The following is a 20,054-nucleotide window of genomic DNA, read 5'->3' as shown; positions in this document are numbered from 1 at the left end:
TCTAGAAACACTTCCTGATAATTACAAACCCAAGACACACAGACATACCTTTTGGTCAAATGAAACTCAATGAACAAGTAAACATTAGCTCAAGAAAATAAGTTAAAAGCAAACAAAACACACAGTACTTAATTTAAATGACAAGAAAAATACATAGCCATATATGATGTTGATGCTGCAAACACTTACAGCACTGACTTACCTGGTTGTAATTATTATATTATCTTCAACAGGACTCCTCACACACTTAAAATTAAGCACATGCTTCAATGTTTACAGGATCAGGGCCTATATTCGGCAAAACCAGAATTTCTTTCTTTCTAGCTAACTAATAATGGTAATGGGACATTTAATCCATGAATGTTTCTATGAAGCACTGAAAAAGAAGTTTGTTTTAAATTTCTTATAGCAACTAGTGAAGACTGGTTATACCATTCTCAATTAACCAAAAATGTTATTTAATTATTTTATTTTGGGTGGAAAGCCAATAAAGACACAGCAAAAAACAAAATAAAGCAATAAAATATGTTGCTCGTAGCAAAATCTTAGCCACTACGAAAACAGCCATAATGCATCTGTTATGGATATCTGTCAATATATCACTAAAATAAATAATTGGTAATTTTGTAACCAATAAAAGATATTAACATTTCCACATACCTAAGGTGCATTTTGAGGTTCAGACAGAAGATTTAGGAACAGATTCAGCCGTGGGATAATCACTGGGGTTCCCTGCATATCTTGTGGTGGCAGGGACCGTAGTATTGGAAAATCTACTTAGAATGGGGCAGCAATGGCACAGAAGTGTCTGTAACCCCTGCTCTGTCTATGATCCTGGCCAGTGTAGGTCCAAAACTTATCAGGATTGGCCAGGATGGGGCACGTCCGGGTCAATCAGAGAATGTGCTGAATGCCTTATGCAGTTTCTGAATGTGGGATTGTTCACAGATAGTTAAGGCTGCCCAGGGATCGCAGTGGTGCAAACACTGCTAACGGTCTTCCTCAGGTCACTGCCAGTGGGGTACAGCTGTCTCTTCTCCAGCAGGAATGAATTATCTCTTAATGTATTTAACCCTCAAAACATGAGTCATTCAGCCTAGGGCCTTCTTCTCTTCTCAATGTCACCTTTCCTTGGTCATTTTCTTTCTGAATTTGATACGTCAAAAATTGGGTCTCTTGTCACCTCACCCTTTCCCAGAAACATTAACCCATCAGCAAATTTTCCCAAGCCTTCTGTCCGTTTCAGAGTATACTACAAAATCTCTTTTTGTTGTCTTCCATGGAAGATTTTCTTTTTGATATCTCTTCTTTCTCCCCAACCCCATCTCTTTCTATTCTCCAATTTTTTTTCTTCATTTGCCTGATACTTGATTTCTTTTTGTCCCAACTTGTGAGTTCACAGTCAGTAGCAGATCCTTCTCCCATGCTGTTCCCTTCTTGCTTAATTGACTCTCTTCATAGCCCCTCTCAATATGCATTTTTTCTCCCAAGCCAACTACTCTTTAATCTTTCTCTAACAAAACAAATAAAACCTATTCCCTAGATTTCTAAGTTTTCCCAATGCTCAATCATGCTCTCTGAAACTTAACTATTGAACCCCAGACCACCCTTGCTCTATCATGCGTACAGATCCTTCCTGTATAATTCTAATATAACCTAAAGACGTACTTGTATTTTTATGTGTAAACTATTACTGGCTGGGAAACATCTTATCATATTTGAGTATAAACATCAAATATTCAGGAAAAAAGTTTGGAAGGAATATAAACACTTCAGGACATAAGCCAATCACTAACTGATGGGGATTACACAGAAATTTTCCTTAGGAGCAAATTATTCCATTAGGCTCTAATCCAAAACCCAGTGAAGTAAATGGGAGTCCTTCCTTTGACTTCAATGGGCTTTGGATTGGGCTCTCTCTATTTGCAGGGTTTTTCTTGCACTTTCTTTGCAAGCATCTTGCATTGGCCACCATCAGAGGGAATACTGAGTCAGATGGACCACTGGTGTGATTTGATATTTCATTTCTTATGGTCCCACATTAAAATAAGTTTTATTATATTTCATGATTGCATATTCAACTGAGTTAATATTTTCAATTAAATTTGTGGCATTTTTCACTTTTTTTTTTTTTTTTTTTTACTGAAAGCCTTTTAAAACTTCTTATAAATGTACATACCTAAAACGTTTGAAAAAAAATTGCAAATATAGAAAGTGAAATACATATCAGAACAAGTCCAGTTAGAAAAATAAAAAAACCTGTTTTCTACACACCATTTAATAAAATTAATCCCAACTCCAAAATTTTTGGTGCTGTGAGGGAGAGCAAAATTATTCCAAAAAGGTTAACATATAATAAAAAAAACCAGCCTTTAAAGTCCCTCAAGAACATACCCTATAAATATAAAGGGGCCAATTATGGGTTTGCCACAAATTCCAGTTATGGGTGGTGTGTAGTTACACTGCTCCAGGAGCAGACCTGAAGCAGATTCTGAGTCACCATCTGCCTCACCGTTCTCCCTGCTTCAGAAGAGACATATGCTGTGCCAGCATTAGAGCTGGTACAGTAAATGTCCTCAGTGCACTGACTAGCATGTTGAAAGGTGGAGCCAAGGTATGGGTGGTGGGTGGAGGGGAGTAACAGTGTACCTTATACTCATTTACTACCATTTGCATGTACACAGGACAGATGTCAATCTGAAAAATAATTCATAACATTTCTACAGTTCCTGTTAACCCATGTTTAATTCAACACTTCACAACATCATTGGTGGCTATGGATAAAAGATGTATTTCCTTCTTTCCCCCAACTGTGTCATTTTTTATGTACAGACAATCCAGTTTAGTTCATTTTAGAGTTTTTGTATCTCCCTCTGAGTCCAGTTGAATTTATGGGGCTCAAATCTTCATTGTGTTCTAACCCATATACTTTCCTCCAGCAGCAAAAAGGATCCAGAAATGTAACTGAACCAACCACTGGAGAATTAATAGTTCTGGCATGGAGGGGAAGATAAGGGTGTGTGTCTCCAGGAAAAAGGGGATGGGTAATTATTTTGTCCAACAATTTAAAAACCTGATACCAATGCAGATATGATCTCATCAAAGCTGATAACTTTCTTCTTCTCTGAATTAACTTTTCTGGCCACATAAGATCAAAGCTCTGGCCTACCAACATAATTCACTGTATTAAATGAAATAATTCATGCTAAGGTTTAAGACCTCAACACTTTATCAAATTATTCTAAACTTTGTTAATTTTGTTTAAATGGTGAGAAAATATTCACCATTTACAGAGTTATAATTTATTGAAAGGAATGTTATTTGTCTTTCATACTCAAATGTGCATTTCAGTGAAACAACTCCAGTCACCCTGTAAGCTACAGTTTTCCTCCTAAGAGCAGCCACATTGTGAGATAGCTCAGTTTTTATCAAATGTCATGCATGAAAAGTCAATATCATAACACATATTTTGCTTTAACAATAAAAAAAGCAAAATGTTTATTTTAAGTAATTCACACAATCCAGAAGGTTATTTTAATTGCTGTACAGAACAGTTTATGAATAGCGTGCTCCAGGGAATGGGAATAATAGGCTGAGCATAGCAGTTCTATTGCAAGTGTTCCCAGTTTTGTAAGAATTGTCCATTGAGCACTGTAGTGAAGTGACAACTCACCAGCACAGCGCCTCCTGCTGGTCATCCAGGAATTAGCTCTTTCCAGCCTTCGGCGCACCCTCTGCAGGCCAGTGTCTCACCTGCCGCTGGCCCCCGTGTCCCTCCTGGACCCTGCTGCCCCTTTACCTCGGGGTTCTGCCCCAGCAGTACCCCCACGCTCTGGGTCTCCCCTCCCAGGGGAATCCCCAACCCTCTAAACTGACCTTGCCTCAGTGGCTACTGCCAGTCATCATCTAGCCCCCACTCACTGGGGCAGACTGCAGTCTGTAATTGCCACTCATCATTGGCAAGGGGTTAGGACCTGCTGCCTTTGCCTATCCTCAGGCCACCCCTCTGCAGCCCCAGTACCTTTTCATAGGCCTTCATTAAGGCCTGCAGCCTGGGGGTTTACCAAGCTGGAGCTCCCCAGCTCCCTTGCCCTATACCCCAGGACTGCTCCAGCTCAGGTAGCTTACTCCCAGGCAGCTAGCCCTTCCCACTCCAGGGCTAGAGTGAGACTCCTTTGCTTCTGGCCCACAGCTCTCTTATAAGGGCTAGCTGGGCCCTGATTGAGCTACACAATCAGCTTCCCCCAGCTATTCTCACTCCCCTTATTTCCAGCCACAGCCCTCTTCAGGGCTGCTTTTACTATTGGCTCCCCCAGGGAAGTCCTCTCCCAGAGCTGTTTTAACCCCTTCAGGGCAGGAGCAGGGTGACCACCCCACTACAAGTACCAAAAGCTTTCTTTGAAAACCATAGTGTGTGCATATACACATGATTTGCCACCTTCAAAAGGACATGTGGAAATCAATAACAATTCAAACTGGATTTTCATACATTAAGAAGGAAACCCCATCACACAGATCCTTTGCCATTTATAAATACGATCTTTAATTTAAATTTCCATTGCTGAATAACATCATCTGAGATAATACCTTCTTCTGATTCTTCCAGAATGTCTTTGGGCTTGTCAACATGAGAAAACTGTACTGATTTAACGAAATTGGTTTAAAAACTGATTTACTTAAATCAGTGCAACGCCCCTGACTGGTCACTCTTATTTCAGTTGACGAGTGCCTTAAACTGGTTTAGCTTAAGTTATGAGGAATTCTGCATTTATCTTCTTTATTTAATAAGGCCTTGTAGAAAAAAAATAGTATTTGATCATGTAAATTAAAGCATGCATCATAATACAGATGCACAAGGGGGCTGAATTAAGGTTGCACAGACAATCATAAACTATCATTTCCTAACTTTCAAAAATTTGGCTTTTGCAACCAAAATGATAACTCTTTAATGTAGTTTTTAATGTAATTTCCTAGGTTTTTTTTTTTAAAAGAAAAAGGTAAAAACAAATTCTATTATCAGTAACATGTGACTCAATTATTTGTATAATTCTAGATCTACTTCTGCTTCAAAATGTGATTAAAATATATATTCATACGCTCCAGAAGTCACTCAAAAGTATTTTTATTGCAACTACTAGAGATCTCAGATCCCCATATTGCATCTTACCTGCTTGAGCTGATTAAAGCAAAATTTAATTTGAGCTAATCAGTCTAAGGCAAGGAGGAACATGAAATTAACTAGATGCATCAATTTCAGTTTCTATATTATTTGTATTACATTTATTAATATAGTAAGGCTTCTCTATTTTTTGCTTCTTGTATGGTACTATACACATTTTGAAGGATAAAATAAATGAGAAACTGCTTACTTATTATTAAACCTTGAAAATTATCATAATCATAATCATAAGATGTCCTGTCCTTTTTTAAAATGTCATTAAAAACTGAAATAAAAATAAAAAAAACTGAAACTAATAAATAAAAACAACTAGAGGAAAAAACATTCTGCGCCTAATTCTATAGCAATACAGATAGTATTTTCCAGAAAACAACTGATCATATTTTCTCTTACTTGTTCAGGAAAAATGTATGCCTGTTAAAAACTAAATAAATCTTTGTGACATTTCCTGGAAAAAGGCTGTTTAATTTTTGTAAAACATTACAGTACAATCTAGCCTAGCAAAATCAAAATAAGGCTTGAAGTTTCTATCTTAAATCATATGTATGCAAAGTGAATATTAAACCAATATTATGAGTAAGAAATCAAGTACACCAGTCTCAGGAAATTCTAAAAGGTAAGTAATGCAATGTTAAGCTGGTCATACTGCTCATCCTGTGTATATTATGGTACATACATTTAACAAAAGAAAAATTAATATATTTAGGGTTATATATATTTTTCAGTGCTTTGTCATTCTTGATTATACAAGCAACATGATTTCTGCCACTTCCCTACAGTATACTATTCCACTCACTAACAGGTCTCATTATTTGGATGTTTCCCCTGATTTTCAAGCTTGAATATTCTTTTCCTAAATTTCACCCTATTAATTTTAGCTATACCCCTGTAAACATCCCTGAAAAGGGAAAAACCAGTGGCCTGCAACTCTGCTTCCCTGAGGATGTTTCGACAGGATTCGCCCTCTTGAGTCTCAGTTCCCTAGCACAAGAGTGGCAAAACTCCTCAAACTCCTGATGACTTGGTCTTGAAGGGAAGCAATAGAAGAGTGGAGCAGGAGTCAGTCTCCAGTGCTGTGTATCAAACTCTCACACTCACTGCCCTTCTAGTCAGTTCCTGACTGTTGTGGTGAAAGGAAAGGTGACTTAAGATTCTTCAGCTTCTGCTAGTGTTCAGAAGGCATAAGCATCATATACAGGGAGAAGCCAGCCATCAGTGTTGAACCAACTCTGTGGCCACAAGTCTCATCAATGCGTCTCTATGGCCCCCATGGCTTGTTGATGTCAATTTTTTTCATTTTAAGAAAACTAAGGATCTTACTTGGTATATTGCTGTTTTGCCACATTAGACATGGAGACATCCAGTGCCTGGCACATTCTTGGGTGTTTGATTAATAAAATAAACAACAATGAGAATTATAACAATTTTAGTAGGATATCTCAACTTTTAAAACTGTTAATTAATATATTTTACTATCATAATTTCTTCTAATTACGCCATCTCACACAAGTCACAGTGGCAAGACAATTATATCTTCTGTTATTCATGAGGTTTTAAAAATTATTTGAAAGATTAAACTTTTCTAACTTATGACTCTACAGGTGTGAAACTGATTCGTGTGTTTATCAGACCTACAATCAATTTACTTGTACCCGTTAAAGTGACAGTAGGAGCAAAATGAAGCTAATTCTCTGCTTTGAAACAGACAGCATATAAAATAAAAGATCAGGCAATCTTCATTCAGATATAAAATGAGAGTAAACCAGCTGTCCCCATGCCACTCAATGACAATTACAAACACAGATTTCTGATAGGTGGGAATGATGAATGAGACAAAGCCTTGTATCGCCTTTGCAGGGTCTAATGTCTCTTTCCTGATCTAATCTATAGCTTAACAGATGACTCAAAGAGAACTACAGAGTTCAACAAGCTTATTCATTTATCATCTTGTGAGGGCCAAAAAAGGTCTCAGCTGTCAATAGCACAACATAGGATGGCTACAAAACATGCTGTACAAATGAACTCAAGCACCTTAGCAGAGTATGTTTCTCAGAGTTCTCAACTTTCAATTGTGGCAGTTTGGATTAATATCAAACTTCATCCTTACAGCTGATTAAAATAAAACTAGAGTAATAACAGCTTGTGTCACAAATAACTGTCACTTCTTGAAGGTACAGATCAAAGTGTAGGATTATCGTACTAGGCAGATTTAGCACCTTTCAGGTGTGAAACAAGTACAACTAATAGCTCAGATAGTATTGAATAACACTACTCCATGACCCAACAGCAGTTATATCATGCTTCAGAACAGTATAAGAATATTTTCTCTAAGGTCCTGCTAAACTTGTAATATTTGTATGAAATAATGTAATTCTAAAGTCCACATAACCACACTAAATCATACTAAGTCTGCAATCCTGAAAACAATTAGGCATGTAACTTTAGTTGTATGAGTATTCCACTGAAGTCAATGGGATGATAGACAGATATGTGTGTATGTATATATACATATATACATACACACACACCCTCCCCCTCCCCAATTTACTTGCTAAGTACTGCATAGGGCCCAATCTTTCAAACACCTATGCTTATCAGCGTGTGTGTGTGTGTGTGTGTGTGTGTATATATATATGTGTTTGAAAGATTGGGCCCTACACAGTACAGTACTTAACAAGTAAATTGGACTAATCTTCTTAAAGTTTTTATTTTAGCAATCAATATTTACATTATGGAGTCCCACAGTTTGATCTCTAATCAAGACAATACATGGTAATTGTTTGGCATTTTATTTACTTCTTGCCAAAAACACTTCTTTAAGTAAATGTTAGATGTAATAAGAGATATACTTACTTACCTACCTACCTATCTCACATGGGCGTTGTGAGGATTAATATATGTTTTCTACAGCAATACAAGGGTATAAAGGACTACAGGGCCGATTCTGCAACGGAGAGATAATGAGTGCCCCAAGATCCTAGTGCATCAATAAATCTCCAGCCCTTTGTAGAATCAAGCCAGTATAAACTCTGTGATTATGTTAAAAATATTTTCAAATGAAATCTTATGCTATTAAGATTGGTATTCACATCTACTAAAAATTTGATGTTGCTACACGTTTTATAATTTTAATGTCACTGATGTGAATTCTATCTGCACGCATTCTCAAAAGTACCAATGCTATCTGGAAACAAGGGCTATAAATAAGTAAAAATAATTACCATTTCCCACCCCGAACAAAAGACTGAAACATTCCACAAACATTATGGTCAGGTTCTGCCTTCCTTACACACACTTAGTATCTTATTCTGCAAGTAATCCTATTGAAATCAATCAACTCTGTTTTACTTTAAATCTGGCCAATACACTTTTTTACTCAATATTCTTTTGTTAGTGTCTGTTCAACAACTCAATAGACTAGAAACACTCCTGTTTCTTTCTAGGGACTTTTATACAATTTTACCAAAGTTATGGTAGGAACAGATGATTTTAAAAAAATGTAAGGTATACTGTATCGCAAAGTGTTTTCATTTGTATGCCACTACTCTCAGTGCTCTTCAAGATCACATTACATAATAGTTTTGATATCCATGCCCTGGGAATAAACAGAAAGGCTTCAGCATACTTATTATGATCACTGAATTCTTCATAAGAAGGAAATGATGAAAGTTTCCCTCACTTTCAGTCCTCTGGCCATTTTGGAAATTAATCACAAACAAACAGATCACAAAAATCACAGATTTTCACAAGAAGAAAATCAAGAGATTATAGTAAAATTACATACTGTTTTTTAAAAATAATCTGTTATAAAATCTCTGGGCTTGATCCTGACTTCCTTACTTTGGCAACGTTCAGTAAAATTGATGGGTTGCGCAAGTGGAATAGCTTGAGTGAGAGGTTGAGGACTGGTCTTATTATGGGAGAAGAAGATTGTTTTTTTCAAAAAAAATCAGATCTAACGTTTTAAAACAAACACACACACACCCCCGACTACCTTTTTCATTTAAACAAATTTTTAAAATATTAGTAAGTTTGGTATTTTTTCTTTTTGGGTATACACATATAATTTTGCAATTTACACATTTAGCAATTTTGTAATTGTATTTGAGGTATTGTATTTTCATGTTTTATTATCTAGGTCTTAAGTTGCAAGGTTTAGATTTATCTATTCAATTTTATTGTGGCATTCTTTTCAGTTAATTTTCTTTTGTGTTTTTTTTTTTATAGCTGTGAGTACAAGTTATGTTCCCTCTTAGATTTTGAAGGTAACTAAAGAGGTGTCTACAAAAGGGATTTTTGCACAGAATTTTCCACTAATATTAACACTGATTCATCAAAAACTTTGATGAATTTGTCTACACTGGGGCTCCAGTGGGGATTTGTTTTGCAAAATTCCCTATGGCAGACAATACCTACAAAGGTAGGCACTAACTTCACATAAGGATCCAAAAACCATCATCACCCCTAACCCCTTTGTCCCACCCTTCCAAAGGAAGGAAGGAAGAAAATAAAAGCATAAGGGACAAGGTGATGATAAAGAAATCTATATACATCTAAATGGAGACTAAATTGGTGTAACTTTTTTTCCAGACCCCTCAAGGTGTACGTTACAACAGCTTTGACTGTTAGATTGACAGCCACTTACCAATGTGTAATCTACCCCTGCATTTGGCCCAGTGTTTCAGACTAAATTGACATAATTTACAAGGTGAAGGGATGACAGAGAGGAAAAGCAACCAATAACTACAATAAATACATAAATTATAAAACTAATATAAAATCAATGTAATGATGGATCGGGGCCTTATATAATAAACATAATGATGTTTTAATGCCCACTGGATTAATAAATTATCAGGATGACCCGAGTCATGAACAGAGACCCACAACATGTTCTCTTTGTAATGTGCAAAAGTGTAAAAAAAAAATATTTTAAAAATTGCATCATCCTGCAGTGTAAACTTTAGAATGTTTTTAAATGCTGCAATTTCAGGACCTGATGCCTTAAACTGAAAGAATTCTATTAGGATTGCAATAAAAAATCATAGACTAGAAGAATTAGACATAAATAAGTAAGACAGACCAACTGATCCACAGAGAAATTCCCTCCCCGCTGTTCAGACTTTCAATCATTGGCAGTTTTGTAACTTTCCAAAATGCAGCAGATGTGCCTTGTCCACAAACTGCATGAGAAACTGAGTTGACAAAACCATTACTGCTAAAACCAGAAGAGGTTAAGGTCACCCAAGAAATCACATTCCTGCTGGATATCGCCTTCTCTGATGCAAAAGCGCGGCATGAAACTGAACAACTATCCAGTGGATTTCAGATCTAGTAGCTATAAGGCTTTCAGCTGATCAGGCACTTCTCACAGGCAGGTATTCTTCTCCACACAATCTCCCCTCCCCCACTTTTTATTTCATATCTGAAAAGTTATATTACAGTTATTACAGTATTACTAATATTATTTGATGAAATCACATGATTCTGTTAGAATCCAAATAATATACAATTACAAAACTTCTCTATAAAAAAATGAAGTAAGTACTACAAAATGTGGAGACATTATATATTCAAGTAGGATGCAGTTCAGATGAATTAAACCATATCATAACCCAGATTCTGACCCTTGTTCATTCATGTGAAATACAGCAGCTGGAGAATAAACTTTCCAATTAACAGTCACTTCATACAACACATGATAGCAACCCAGGCATTTATTGACAACTGGCAATGGCCAGTATCTAGAAAAACTGCTGATTAATACTGGGTGTTGACCTACAGTAGGCTGTTAAATGTATTTTGTGTCATAATGGCGTTCCATTACTCCTGAAAGACTGTTTGGTACAATAACCCCATCACCCCCACAAAAAAAATCTCCCAAACCAAAAAAATCCCACCAACCTGAAAACTGAATAAAGACTGTCCACACATAATACACAGTAGATTCACCTTTGATATTCATTGATGTCTTCTATTGGTGTTGATGAGAATTATGCATATGCATAGGAAGATTATTATATTCTTAAGTGTCGACCAAGTCAACTGAAGTGAAAGTTCAGTTATTATATTGTGTATTAGAAATAATTTTATTTATAATCAATCTAGCTTTTGAAAAAAAGACAACGTTAATGAACAACATTGGTATTTAAAGCAACATCAGGAAAGCAAAATGTCAAAGTTGAACTGATATGGTAAAGCAAGGTCAGGATTAATACAAGTATAATATTTTCACATGAATTTGAACAACCAGAGCTGCTCTGAGCTGTGGCAGTACCAAGAGCAGTAAGAGATAATAAAATGTCATCTCCTGATGGCTGAGTAGGGCTTCCATGAATAGCTTGGTGTTGTTGAATAGCACATGAAATAAGTTGCATCTGGAGTAGTCCTTCTGGCCTGACAGGCATTACAGGATTAATACTTGAGGCTCCTCAAAGGAGTCTATTGGTGTGCCAAGGAAGTAAATAGAGGGCACTGAAGACTTCACAGACGAACCCGCCCAAAGGGTGCATCTTCTATCTGATCTTCCACTAGCTGGAGAAGACTCCTTTACCTCCATGAGGTACATGGTCCTAACAGTAACTAAAGCTGACCAGAAAAGGGATCCTGCAAAAGCTGCCAAGGCAGGGACTACTGATAAAGAAAGAGCATCTGGAACAGGCAAAGTAGCAAATGACAGTCGTACGCAATACTGAAAAGCTACATTACGTTGTGATTTGTGTGTCCAATTTTGCTGATCTAAATGCACCTTATATGAACTAGAATTTGAATATGTAAGTAGTGCTGGGCCTTTAACAAGCAGACAATTCTTTCTACCTCTCCCCCTTATTAATAAATAAAATCTTTAAATGTTATTTAAAAATCTCACTGTGAAAGTCAGTGTTTTAATGATATTTTAAGTATTTAAATAAATTTTAAAAATATATCGAACTACAGCACATATAGTATTTATCTTCTGAATTAGAAAAGTGTCAGGAAATCAACAAAAATAGCAAATGCACTTAAAATTATTAGAAATAGTAGTAGAGGAAATCGGAGTAATTTACATAACTAGCACTTCATCTTATTTCTATGCTGAAGAATCAAGACATGCCAACATCCTCAACATGTCTTTCTTTTTCATTAATATATACCCTTTCAGCGTTGCATTACTGAGGATAAAAGTCTGATATTCTCACTTTTGGCTTTTCTAATATTTGACTGCCAAACACGAACAAAGAGATGGTGAGAATTAGCATGCAGATCTAAAAAAAGAAGTGATGGGCACAATAACAAATTATAGATACCCTTTCTACAGTATGTTTAGGGACAAATTCAGTGCAGCTAGGCACTGGGAGGTGTAACACAAGCTAAGCTGACTATATTTAAGAAGAAATAATCCTCTAAGAGGCAGAGGTTTCCCACCTCCGCCTTCTGTTGAGGTTTCTATGGCCAAGGATGGTAGAAAAATTAAAGCTGTAGTTTGCACCAGCACCCTAAAGGAATTCCACTGATATGAGCTTCTCCACAGACTCACTGTATGAAAAAAACAACTTTTGACTGTCCAGTCTATACCTCCTGTTCAGGTAGCACTGCAGTACTTCCTACGTCTCCAAGTATGCATTTGGGCATGTGCACCCACACAGGAACAGCAGTCACACCTTTCTGCAATGGTTTATGCCACCGTACGCCACTCCTAAATTTGGCTTATGGTGTGTAAACTCTATTTATATAGCTGTGTGACAAATTCTGAAGAACTGCAATTTAAAACATTATATTGCAACAAAAATATATAAAATGATTCATGAATTGTTGATACAGAAGGACAAAAATAAATACAGAAACACATATAAAGTGCCTAAAACACAGGATACCACATTTCATAAAAGTTGGGCCATGTTTATGTTTATGTTTGGGCCTTATGGGGAAAAGGACAAAGTGATACACATTAATGCATGTACTTTTAAACAAAGACATTTTAAAATCACTTGGTAAAGTCATGATAGAGGATTGAGCCAGCAAATAACTAACTTGAAAAATATTTATGGTAGGACTATTACTTATATAGCAATGTATATTCAAACAGAATTGTCAATAAGTAAAATGTACTAAACAAACAGGAGAGTTTTTGGCCCAAAGGCCTTTTACTCTAAAAGAATCAAAACAAAAATTAGAAGAGTGTTATTCTTTTATGGAATGTTTCACGGGACAAGACTTACTTAAGGATTTATCCTTAGGGTCATATTGTATCTGGAGATTCTCAAGTTGAGCAAGGCAGAAAGGGAGAAGTATTAAGAGTCTTGCATCTGCTGCAGAGAGGCAGCAACAATTGAATTTCTTATACTCCTAAGCATAGAGACTGCTCCCTAGCACTCTTGGTGCACAAACTGCCTCCTAAAAATGAAAGTAAAAGCCAGGGAAGAAGTGGGCTATGGGGCCCCCCCAGCCACACAAATTGGCTGGGCCTGGAGGGTGGGCAGTGCCTGCAGAGCATTCTCCCAATGTATGACACAAAGGGCATACTTCTCCTGTGCACCAGGATCTCTGGAGTATGCACTATGCACTAACACCAAAGAGGGCTGTCAAATGCCACAATCTGGCCCTGAATATATATGTTTGACCAATATGTATGTTTGACCTTTCTGACATATAGTACATTTTCCATCTAATGTAATATACTGCATAGTTAGCTTATTTCCATTATGCATGAGTTAACCAGTTCAGATAAATTGACATTGCTCCCACTATTGGATCTTCACCCAAAACCCAAGCCAAACTGACCCTTTTTTGGAAATTGAAAAAGTTTAATTTTTTTTCTCCCATTATTTTTCATTTTCATTCCCCTCGGGATTCAGGCTATGATCAGAAGCTGAAGTGCCAGTGTGTTACTTCCAGCCTGACTTGAACCAGAAAGTTTGGAAATAAAAAGGCATTCTTACAAGATTTCTACTCCAATTCTGCAGATACAGGAGATTTGGTGAAGTATCTGACTTCGGATGCTCTTCTGAACCCTATCTCTAAGGCTTTCAAATTGTGGTTTTAATGCTATGTCTTGGCTCAGTGTTATAGCTAACCAAACTAGAAAGATAAGCAAGAAATAATATTTATTACCCTAGAACACAATCATGGCGCTGTCTGTAATTCTTCATCTGTATTAAAACCAATCATCAGAAAATTGGTTTTAAAAACGGTTATAAAGTATAAATGTACATTTCAGAAAATCAGTACCAATTCTGAAGTTCACATCTGTACTTTGGATTAAAATATATAGTACCTTTACCTGTTTCAAAATAAACTGTAATTCCAGAAAATAAAAAAGTTTTCCATATTTATTACCCATGTCAGGAGGAACAGTCCCTAACTTGTGTATAATCACTTAGAGCATATATTTGCCAAATTTTAAAGGGGTCTTTAAAGTATCCTTTTAAATCATACTATCACAAGAACATTTGTTCTTGATTTTATTACATATTTAAATAAAACTTCTCAGTATTCCTTATTTTTTCACATAACCTAGCATCATATTTAACATTGCACATCCATGCTGAAAGGGACCAAGAGTTATTTCAAATGCAAAATCTAATCTGCAACGTTATAATCACTGATGGCTTGAAACACTAAAGTTTATTAAAACTGGACCGTAAAGTAGAACTGCAATCAAATACTGTATCTTAATGCCACAAACTAGAATATACTTGAGAATCTGGAGGAGATTCAAAACAAATAAGCTATTTTACATAACTGCTTTATAAGAAATATGGAAATCTCCTATGTGTGAAGGAATGGCCTATAAATCAATGAATCATAGGACTGGAAGGGACCTCAAGAGGTCGTCTAGTCCAGTCCCCTACACTCATGGCAGGACTAAGTATTATCTAGACCATCCTTGACAGGTGTTTGTCTAACCTGTTCTTAAAAATCTCCAGTGATGGAGATTCCACAACCTCCTTAGGCAATTTATTCCAGTCCTTAACCACCCTGACAGTTAGGAAGTTTTTCCTGATGTCCAACATAAACCTCCCTTGCTGCAATTTAAACCCACTGCTTCTTGTCCTATCCTCAGTGGTTAAGAAGAACAAATTTTCTCCTTCCTCCTTCTAACAACCTTTCATGTACTTGAAAACTGTTATCATGTCCCCTCTCAGGGCTTGTCTACACTACCCACCGGATCGGCTGGCAGCAATCGATGCAGGGGGTGTGGGGGGCTCAATTTATCGCGTCTAGTATAAATCGACCACTGAGAGGTCTCCCGTCGACTCTGGTACTCCACCAGAAAGAGGAGCACAAGCGGAGTCGATGGTAGAGCATCAGCTGTCAACTTACCGCAGTGAGGACACCGCGGTAAGTAGATCTAAGTACACTGACTTCAGCTATGCTATTCACCTAGCTGAAGTGGCATATCTTAGATTGACCCCACGCGGTACCATAGACAAGCCCTCAATCTTCTCTTTTCCAGACTAAACAAACCCAATTTTTTCAATCTTCCCGCATAGGTCATGTTTTCTAGACCTTTAATCATTTTTGTTGCTCTTCTCTGGACTTTCTCCAATTTGTTCACGTTTTCTGAAATGTGGTGCCCAGAACTGGACACAATACTCCAGTTGAGGCCTAATCAGCGCGCGCAGTATAGCGGAAGAATTACTTCTTGTGTCTTGCTTAGAACACTCCTGCTAGTACATCTCAGAATGATGTTTGCTATTTTTGCAACACTGTTACACTGTTGACTCATATTTAGCTTGTGGTCCAACATGACTCCCCAGATCCCTTTCTGCAGTACTCCTTTCTAGGCAGTCATTTTCCATTTTGTATGTGTGTAACTGATTATTCCTTTCTAAGTGGAGTACTTTGCATTTGTCCTTATTGAATTTCATCCTATTTACTTCAGATCATTTCTCCAGTTTGTCCAGATCATTTTGAATTTTGATCCTAACCTCCAAAGCACTTGCAACCCCGCGCAGCTTGGTATCGTCCGCAAACCTTATAAGTGTACTCTCTATGCCATTATCTAAATCATTGATGAAGATATTGAATAGAACTGGACCCAGAACAGATCCCTGCGGGACCCCCGCTCATTATACCCTTCCAGCATGACTGTGAACCACTGATAAGTACTCTCTGGGAATGGTTTTCCAGCCAGTTATGCACCCAGGAAGGTACATCTCTCCCCATATTCCCTGAGATCAGAAAGGAAGGAGGAGTATGTAGAGGTGTTCCTTCCATGAGAATTAGAAATCAGTTTGTTGGATGTGAATATGCCCATCCTCAAGACCACTAATGCAATCTGAGAACTGGCATGAGACTAAAGAGACACTGGGGAGGAGGGCACTGACAGCATTACCTAGGTGCAGGGACAAGTGGGATGGAAAGGGGAAATGAGGTACAGCTGGCCCTGCTAGCAGCAGCAGTTCCACTATTGTTGATGACTCAGGGAACATTTAAGCAGATCCAAGCCAACCACAGGCTGTGCTGCTAGCACTGATCTATCACAGTTAAAGACACATCCAATAAACAATCTTACTTTTATTGTACAATTTGCCAGTTGCTGCTCAATGTATAAAGTACTGAGGAACACTACGTAAACTGGATCCCAGAGCAAACTTTATAATTAACCAATAAGGCAGGACAGCTTCTTGCAGAACAGGTGTATTCACAGTTGGACTGAAGAAGCCAAAGATCTCTTGTGTTGAAAAAGCTATCGGACTGAGCTATCTGAGAGACACAAACAACAATGGACCACATATGCTTCGCCTAATTCGTTTATCAAAATAAAGCAAGTCTCTGAAATACCCTTCCTCACTTCCCCCCAAAACTGAACCAAACAAAACAAAAAACCAAGTAAACCCTGAGCCAAAGTTCTGGCCTCCAAGACTGAGGAAAGCCAAAACAGAGGATCCAGGATGGCTTGTCATTTGCTCACAGTCTAATTCCTGCCTATATAGGGATTCTGAGATACACAGCTTACTTCCACAGAATGCTTCAGAATGAAGCAATAGGAGAGAAATAATACAGACCCCTCAGAGAGCACATGGCTACCTAACCCTCTGACAGTAACAAGGATTTGAAGCCATTTAATAAAAACCAAAATAAAATCTGAAACTAAGCTAGTTGGACATCTCCATCTGCTAGAGATAAGAACTTAAACTGGTGTACTCAAGCACATCAGTTCCCTTTAGAGGGGGCTGAAATCTGTTACCTGTCCCCATGAGCTGGTAGAAAGTCATGTGTCTGTACTGCTGATTTGGGATGTTGGAGAATTTTAATTTCAATTTTAAAAATGTAATTCTTTATTCTTTCAAAATACATTTACCAACCTAAGACTGTGGTTCCTCAAGATACTGAAGTCAGTGCACGCCTGCACCCCATGTACACAATACCATTTTTTTTCAGTTAGCAGCATCTGGCAGGGCTGCGCCTGTTCCTCCTCATCCTCCCATACAAGGATATAAAACTTAGGGTGGCCCTCCCTCAGTCCCCTTGCCCTTCGAAGCCCGTGGCAGCTGGGAACTCCAATAGTGCCAAAAGAGGGTGAGTTGTGGGATCCATATTGACTACAACAGCTTGAAGACCACAGTTACTGTAAGATAAGTAACTGTATTTTCTTCTTTGAGTATGTGTCAGTATGGATCCCAGTCTAGGTGAATGACAAGCAATACCCTCCCTTGGAGAAGGGAGAGGAGTCGCAGCCATATCAGTAGAATAGTGACTAGAGCTCAGCCTTTCTGAAACCACTTCCTGCTCTGGCCAAAATATCTAGCGCATAATGCTTCACAAGTGGCTGCCTTACAAATCCCGGCAACTAGTACATTTCTGAAGCAGACCAAAGGTGCTGTCTGAGCACTTATGGAGTATACCCTGATGTTTGTAGAAAAGTCAGCAAAGAAAACTGGCAACAGGCGGAGCTACAGTGAATAATCCACTCTGACAATCCGCGAGAAGAAATTGTCAGACCTTTAGACTAACCTGAGATGGGTATAAAGAGGTAGGGAGAGAATCTGAGAAGTTTTGTCTTGTTCAGGTAGTACAGCAGGGTCCTGGAAACATCTAGAGAACGGAGTTTCTTTTTTTCCTGAAAGAGGAGTTTGGTTTTGGAATGACGACAGATAAGACGACTGATTGGTTCAAATGGAATTCCAATACTACCTTTAGAATGAGTTTAGGATGTGGTTTCATTATCACTTTGTCTCTATCGAAAGTCATATACAGCAGTCCAGCCATGATGGCTTGGATCTTGCTGATTCTTCGGGACAATGTAATGGCTATTAGGAAGGCCATCTTGACAGTGAGATGATATGAGGAGCATTCTGAAAGAGGTTTGAATGGGGGTTCCATGAATCATAAGAGGACTATGTTGAGATCCCAGGTCTCTAACTGGGTGGCAAAAATGCATAAGTCCCTTGAGAATTCTTGCCTCTGTGGGGTATGAAGACTGATTGTGACTGAACCACTGCATGGTATGCAGAATTGCAGCTTTTATCCCCTGGACCTTCAGGCAGTTAAATGCATGGTATTCTTGCCTCAGAAATAGTATGTAGTTTACAGCCTTTGGTATTGGAGCCTTGACCTAGTCCATATTATTCCCGGATGCCCATATGGAAAATCTTTTCCATTTCATGGCATAGGTTTTCCGGGAAAGGTTTTTCTGCTTTAAGCAAGAATTTCTTGAACATGTCTGGAGCACTGTCTGTTGGTGCTGCTGATCCAGCCAGCAAGTGCAATGATTGGGGGTCAGGATGCAATATATGGCCCCGATTCCGAGACACTATGTCTTGACGATGGAGAGGTGGATGGGAAATTGATTGGATAATTTAAGAAGATTCAAATCCCAAAACTGTGTTGGTCAGAATGGGGCCATAAAGCTCACTGTGGCTCTGTACTGTCTGATTTTTGCTATTGTCCTGGGGATCAGAGGAACCAGGGAGGGGAGGAATGCACAGAAGAGACACCTGGACTGTTGGGGAAGGAATGCATTTGGGAGGGATCCAGCAGTCATGCCTTCCCTGGAGCAGAACGTCTTGCGCTTTGTATTCTCTGACAATGCAAATAGGTCTACTATAGTCAGGGTCCTCATATCTGAAAGATGGGGTACAATATAGAGTCCAGTAATGACAACTCATGGTTGGATACACAAGTCTTCAACACTGTTGCTGATCTCCAGAAGACGCAGGGTTGCTGAGTTTACTGCATGCAGCTGGCACTATTTGCAGAGCTCAATGGCCTCCTGACATAACTGGAATGTGCATGCACCACCCTGCTTGTTGATGAAGTGCATGACCAACCTCTTATACATTATGATCTGTACTACTGAGTTCTGGAGAACAGGCTGCAATGCTGTACAGGCCAGTCTTATGGCTCTCAGTCCTAGAACATTCATATAAAGTTTCATGTGATCTGGGGATCACACAGCTTGTATTTACAGGTGATCCAAGTGAGTACACCAGCTGGTCCCTGATGTGTCCATAACAAGCATTTGAGATGGGGAATGAGTATCCCAGCTGGTCCTTTATGTGTTTGTAACAACCATTTGAGATGCGGAGGGGATGGATACCCCTTTCTGCATGTTAAAAGGATCATCCATCAGGGGAGTTGCCATAGGATCTGGAGAGGTACTACAACTACTTTGTTTATCTAGGGAAATACACCAACCTCACCCATTATTTGCAATGTCTGTAAGAGAAGTTTGGCAAGAGATTTCACATAAATACACATTGACATGTGTCACAGGAGGGCTAAGCATGAGCAAACAGTAGTCAGAAGATTTCATCCGCAGGTAAAGTACGTGGCAAGATGCATTTGAATCTGTCATCCAGTGGGTAGGCTCATGTCACCTATGAGTTGCTCCTATGAATTTGGTCATCTGAAATGAGGTGAGAAGCAATTTTTCACAGTTCACCAGGAG

At 38.3% G+C, this 20,054-nt stretch overlaps 1 protein-coding gene across 4 annotated transcripts in view; it reads right to left on the bottom strand.

Moving 5' to 3' along the window:
- The window catches only part of SCAPER (S-phase cyclin A associated protein in the ER), a 358,776-nt gene that overhangs the window by 170,210 nt on the left and 168,512 nt on the right, over window positions 1-20,054 (bottom strand). The gene's annotated exons all lie outside the window — the stretch shown is intronic.

The sequence above is a fragment of the Natator depressus genome, chromosome 10, assembly GCF_965152275.1.
Source record: "Natator depressus isolate rNatDep1 chromosome 10, rNatDep2.hap1, whole genome shotgun sequence".
Lineage (NCBI taxonomy): Eukaryota > Metazoa > Chordata > Testudines > Cheloniidae > Natator > Natator depressus.
This window is presented reverse-complemented; position numbering and strand designations above follow the sequence as displayed.